At 40.2% G+C, this 6,932-nt stretch overlaps 1 non-coding gene across 1 annotated transcript; it reads right to left on the minus strand.

The window, feature by feature from the left end:
* Window positions 1-6,281: 6,281 nt before the first annotated feature.
* Window positions 6,282-6,355, minus strand: TRNAN-GUU (transfer RNA asparagine (anticodon GUU)). The gene has a single exon. It is a non-coding gene; the product is annotated as a tRNA-Asn (tRNA).
* Window positions 6,356-6,932: the final 577 nt, after the last annotated feature.

The raw sequence follows: 6,932 nt of genomic DNA on the forward strand, positions 1-6,932 counted from the left end.
CCCAAAGCTCTCTAGCATTACGTAAGTAATGAAGAATTAAGAATCGCTCGGATCGTCGACTTCCTATGGCGTCACCTGCCACTTAGTTTCGTCTAATTTCGTTATAAAATGATATTATTTCAGAGCAAAAATATGTTTTTCATGTTCTACATTCAGCACCAACATTATAGTGAATAAATATGTCATATTTCTTCATTACTTACGTAATGCTAGGTAGCTTTGAGTAGCTTTGAGTAGCTTTTGGTAGCTTTGGGTAATTAGACGGACCCGTGACAAGCAAATCAAATTATGAGACTATAACTCACTCCACATGTATGTTACTTAGCTTATAGAGACCGTACTTGTAGCTCCTCTCGACACCCATTGTTGATATGCATCTTAATCTGTGTAACTGGTTCATCACTTCCTTCGCTAAATGAATTCTGGCGATCAATTCCTGAGTACATTATGTGCGTCTGAAACCTTTTTCACTACCGCCCACAGTATGGGTATAAGGGGTCCACTACCGCCCACAGTATGGGTATATGGGGTCCACTACCGCCCACAGTATGGGTATAAGGGGTCCACTACCGCCCACAGTATGGGTATAAGGGGTCCACTACCGCCCACAGTATGGGTATATTCTACACCTGTAAATGCACTTTACCTGTCAGACTGGCGGCCAAGGCGCTCACTTCACATTGAGCGCTGGTGGAAGACGCTGTGCTCAGTTGACCTCAGGACACAGTTCTAGAAATATAACAATTCAAATAAACGTTAAGAATATATTGATCCAGCTTGTATATATAAATACACAAAATAAAGAAGTTTCTCATTACAATGAAGAAGAAAATTGATCAGCGAAAGAAAACGAATAAACACACTATTTGAAAGGGTAGACTTGTGTAAAAATAATTTTTTTCCAGTTATTATAATAATATTAGTTCATTATGTCGGGGGACAGGAAACCAGGTTATTCATACAGGAAGTAACATACATACAGGAAGCCAGGTTTTATATATATATATATATATATATATATATATATATATATATATATATATATATATATATATATATATATATATATATATATATATATATATATATATATATATATATATATATATATATATAAATATATATAAAAGTCCTCCATGCTCGAACTGCTGACCCTCCCAGACTTCAAACCCACACACCCATTAACTGCTAGGTGAACAGGTGCATTAGGTGAAGGAAAACATCCCCAACCCTTCCTGTCCCGCCCGGAAGTGTACCAAGATCCCAGATTGTGAGTCAAGAACGAAGCCCACTGTTCTACATTACAAATTAGAAGTACTTTAACTCCCAGAAACTTTCCATAAATAAAGGGTGGGTTGTAAGAGTCAGTGTCGTGTGTCCAAGAGGCCATATTAACCCTATAAAGCGTTAGGGGGCTGTCAGGGGGGCTGTCAGGGGGGCTGTCAGGGAGGCTGTCAGGGGGGGCTGTCAGAGACTGTGTTAAGGATGCTAGGTGCTGAATTACGGTTGTAAAAAGGTATTATGAGATAATCCCTTCCCTCTACTATAGCTTGACTTGTCCCCATCTTGACAGCTTTTATCGTCAACTCCCCCTCCATGATGATGCTGCCCATCCTCCTACTTCTCCATCTACTCCTCTTCCGGTTCTACCTTCTCCGGCACCGTCTCTATCATCACTGCCTTAACTCGACGCGACGGGTGAGGGTGAGAGAGAGAGAGAGAGAGAGAGAGAGAGAGAGAGAGAGAGAGAGAGAGAGAGAGAGAGAGAGAGAGAGAGAGAGAGAGAGAGAGAGAGAGAGAGAGAGAGAGAGAGAGAGAGAGAGAGAGAGAGAGAGAGAGAGAGAGAGAGAGAGAGAGAGAGAGAGAGAGAGAGAGAGAGAGAGAGAGAGAGAGAGAGAGAGAGAGAGAGAGACACACACACACAGAGACAGAGAAGAGAAGAGAAGAGAAGAGAACGGAACAGAAGAGAAGACACAGAAAATGCGTTAGATGAAAGATTATACATAAAGTCAAACTTTAAAACTGACAACATTGAGAACACACATTTCACAGAAGTTTAAATCAGTTTTACCATAAAACACCCACACAACAGCACACACACACACACACACCCCCCCCACCCCCCCCACACACACACACACCCACACACACCCACACACCACCACCCACACGCATACACAAACTCACAACGACTAAAGTGAAAGCAGAGAAAAAGGACACAGGTTGAAACTGGAAACGCAAAGTAGGCAAAGGAATATGAGGAAATACTCATACCCAGCACGGGTGGTCAACAAGTGGAATACACCGAAAAAAGAAGAAAGTTGTGAAGACCACCTCCCTCCACAACTTGAAAGGCCAAATTCGACCAAGAATTTGAAACGTCGACAGAGTTAAGTTGTATCGCAGCGGGTCCAACAGAGCTAGAAAGTAGAGCATAAACCTCACTCCCACAGACACTATTAGGTAAGGACACAGACAGACAGACAGACAGACAGACAGACAGACAGACAGACAGACAGACAGACAGACAGACAGACAGACAGACAGACAGACAGACAGACAGAGACAGACAGGCAAAAACCACCAGCCCCTTCTTGTTTGTCGGCGAGCGTCTGGACTCATCATGATATAATTAGGGGCCGACACCCTTGGGGCTGATCCATCACAATAAAGCTGTTTAAGGGAGCCGCTCTCCCACTTCCTGCTTTACCCCTTCTCATTTATCCCTCCCCCTTCCCCCCTTTTCCCCCCTCTTCTCCCCCTTTCTTCTCCCCCCCTCTCTCTCTCTCTCTTCCCTACGATCCCTTCAACCCTGCCATCAGTTCCATTCCCGTGTCCATAATTCACGCGCCAACGTAATCACACATTCTTTTCTTGCTCTTGCGTATTTTCTTAAGAGAAAATACGCAATAATTCGTGTTCTGAATATGTAAAATTATCTTTACCCAATGATTACCGGATGGTTTGTGTTTTATCACCTCACCCAAAAGCAAATATAATCATGAAACGGAGTACATAAAAATTTGTCTTTGAAAATGTGAGAAGTCTCTTGTGAAACGCTTCTAGACGTCAGACCAAAAATAAAAATGTGAAGATGAACTTTGGAGAGTTAATTTTTCAATTACCCTCGACAGTGAAGAAAAAAGTAAGATATATTGAGAAGAATCGTGTTAGAATCATTAATCTTACCCTTTCGGTCATATTTAACAACATATGTTTACAAGAAAGACTGCTACCAATTGCCCCCGGGCCCTCCTTCCAGAGGGGGGCCCACCAGACTTCCTTTATATAAAAAACATAAATGTAAAATTAGTCTGATTATATATAAAAAAACATAAATGTAAAATTAGTCTGATTATTTAAAAATGCACGGTCCTTTTTTTTTAAACTTATTTAAGAAAAATTGGTGTCTTTGATGCCGAGAAATACGGACACCGGTGATGTATGAATTGTCGATTCCAAATACCTGTGTAATGTGCGATTTGTAAATTTGGTGATTTGCAGGACAAACATATCAATTGTGACACTAGCTCTTCACATATGTCAGTTGCTTAATTTAGAAATTGTACTTGTGGTCGATCTCGAACCCATTGTTGATGTGACGACTTATATTGAATTTTGTAACTAGCTCATCAAGATTGTAACTTGCTTAGCTAAATGAATTGTGGGGTTCAGTCCCTGAGCCTATTATGTGCCTCTGTAACTCCTTACACTACCGCCCACGGAATGGGTATGGGGTGCATAATAAAGAAATAAATTGAATTCTTGAGGGACGTCTCCCTTCCCCTGAGTTTGAAGTGTTCCAGGGGCCCCTCAAGGACTAAGTCAATCACTGCCTGTAGGCACAATTAACTATTTTCTATCCATAACATGAATACGCTATTGAACTGCCCGAAACGCTATAGGTGTTAGTGGCTTTGCAAGACTGTAAGAACACCACTTATGTACTCTCACGACCCAATGTGCCTTTTTGCATATAAATAAAAGAATAAAAATAAATGAATATTGTACATAGAAGATTTCCCCGTCTATTGATGCAGTTTACGGTGAAACAAATGTACGTTTTCTTTAAACACCTTCAGAGAATTTCTGAAACGGTAACTATAATAATTTTGATAATTTCACTTTTTTTTTTTAAATATTAGTTTCAATAACTAGGAACCAAAATATATAACTTAAATTATTATATGTTTAAGACGTGTTTTCCTTCCTGTTATGTATTGTATAATGCTCTTTCACCTACAGGGTTATAAGACCATGGAACCACCTACCCGCTGAAGCTGTAAATGCCAAGGCATTACTTAAGTTTATAAATCCAGATAGAAAAAAAAAAATCCTCAGGAACAATGGAAGAACCTTCAGCAAGCCACCGGCTTCCTGTCCCCGGCGAGGCCACTTGGGAGATAGTGGCTTTCAGGTACATAATGTAAATATGTCTGAAACAATTACCCACAATAAATTTGGTTTAATGAATATATGTATACCTGAATTTACCTAAGGTCCATCATCTCTAGTGGTCTCCGGTGTATACTAGCAAAATATTTAGTCATGCAGTGTGTTCAGGGAAGGGAAGGGAACTATCAGGGGGAAGTGCCAAGCCATTACGACTATATAGCACTGGGAGGGGGTCAGGATAAGGATTTGGGATGGGACGGTGGAAAGGAATGGTGCCCAACCACTTGGATGGTCGGGGAAGTTCAGGACTAAAGTGTGTTTGTTTGTTGGTTAGCAAGCTGGTGTTACGGCCTTAAACAATACGGATAAACTCGCGGCAACCTACATATTTAAGAGCAAGGTGAACAGCAGCATTAGGTGAAAGGAAACGTGCCAGTCCTGCTTCTTTAAGATTAGAGAAGATGCTGACGCGATTAATAACATGAACCATACTCTTTACACCGAGAAAACAAATCCAAAATATCCAAGTTTGATTAAACATAAAATAAAAATAAAAAATAATAAAAACAATAATACAAATATTATTATAAAATGAATATCAATAAAAAAAGATAAGACATAAAGCTAATTATGTGTGTATACGCTCATGTAACTGATTATGTGTACATGTCCGTACACAGCTGATTGTATTCACCTAGTTGTGCTTACGGGGGTTGAGCTCTGCTCTTTCGGCCACACACACACACACACACACACACACACACACACACACACACACACACACACACACACACACACACACACACACACACACACACACACACACACACACACCTAGGAAGCAGCCCGTAACAGCTGTCTAACTCCCAGGTACCTATTTACTGCTAGGTAACAGGGGCATCAGGGTGAAAGAAATTCTGCGCATTTGCTTTCCTCCATCGCCAGGGATCGAACCAGCACCTTAGGATTACGAGTCACAAGCGCTGTTCACTCAGCTACAGGCCCCTCCCCCTTTCCTTGTCTACTCCAATTGGTTTCAGCAGGGTACAGTAGGGATTCGACACTGTTGTTTGGGGAACATGAAGTTGTTTCCGCAGGTGTCCAGCAGGGAGAGACCCACTTGCCCCTTTCCTTTTCTGCATGGCAGCTAAAGAGGTCACAAGCAGGTTGTCCAACGAACTCCACATCTGGTTCCTGGACGATGGCACCCTGGCAGGGACACAGGAATCCCTTCTAGGGTCTCCTAGGAATTTCACAGCTAGTGAAATGTAAGGGAGAGGAGGTAGGACTCACCCTAAACCCATCAAAGTGTGAAATCATCTCATCCAGCCAACCAATCATAGATACAGTACGAACCGTGTTGCCAGGAGCCCCAGTGATCGCTCCCACCAACAGTGTGCTGCTAGGGGCACCTCTGGGCTCGAATGCTATTGAGCTAATCCTTGAAGACAAGCTGAACGACCTGAGAAGGATGGAGGGAAGAATAGGGGCTTTGGATGCCCACGATGCTTTGTACCTCCTCACAAGGTGCCTGGCTTTGCCAAGGCTTACCTATTCTTATAATTTATATAATAAGAAATTGCGAAACGCGTTCAGGCGCCAGACAATAAATAAAAATGAATTTTGGAGAATTGATATTTCAATTACCATCGACAGTGATGAATAATATAAGAAATATTGAGAAAATTCGTGTTAGAATTATTAATCTTACCTTTTCGGTCATATTCAACAACATATTATATATATATATATCAGTTCTAAAATGTTAATTAAGACTGCTATATAGCATTATTTAATTTCTGGGATCTATTAATTGGAGCAAACAAAAATTACACAATGTTTAATTACAATGTAATTAAAAAACAAAAGAAAACGAAGAAAAACTACGCCCCCGGGTGGGCTCGAACCACCAACCTTTCGGTTAACAGCCGAACGCGCTAACCAATTGTGCCACGGAGGCTTAGGACTAGACTACTTGCAAAGTACTTATATTCTACGTTTATTTCATCACTAAATAATCCTCCTTTATATCATTCATTTCGCTGGAGGACAGGAAGCCATTATATATATATATATATATATATATATATATATATATATATATATATATATATATATATATATATATATATATATATATATATATATATATATATATGTATATATATATATATATATATATATATATATATATATATATATATATATATATATACACACTGTAGACTTGTATCAGGGTTCTTGCAAGGTCGGACAACTGACCCTTTCCCAGGACGAAACTCTACAACAGTTGACTAACTCCCGGGTACCTATTTACTGATAGGCGAACAGATGCATTAGGTGAAAGAAAACGTGTCCAACCATTTCTGTCAGTCCCGGGAATCGAACCCGGGGATCCTCGACTGTGAGTCGTAAACAAAATAATTTTTGTTTACTACAAAAGAATTTACTAAACAAAGAATTTTTGTTTACTGTACCACGAGTTTATCTGAAACTGAATTTCTGTATTGAAACAATTTCTGTACTGCAAGTTATAC

This window comes from Procambarus clarkii, chromosome 31, assembly GCF_040958095.1.
Source record: "Procambarus clarkii isolate CNS0578487 chromosome 31, FALCON_Pclarkii_2.0, whole genome shotgun sequence".
Taxonomy (NCBI): domain Eukaryota; kingdom Metazoa; phylum Arthropoda; class Malacostraca; order Decapoda; family Cambaridae; genus Procambarus; species Procambarus clarkii.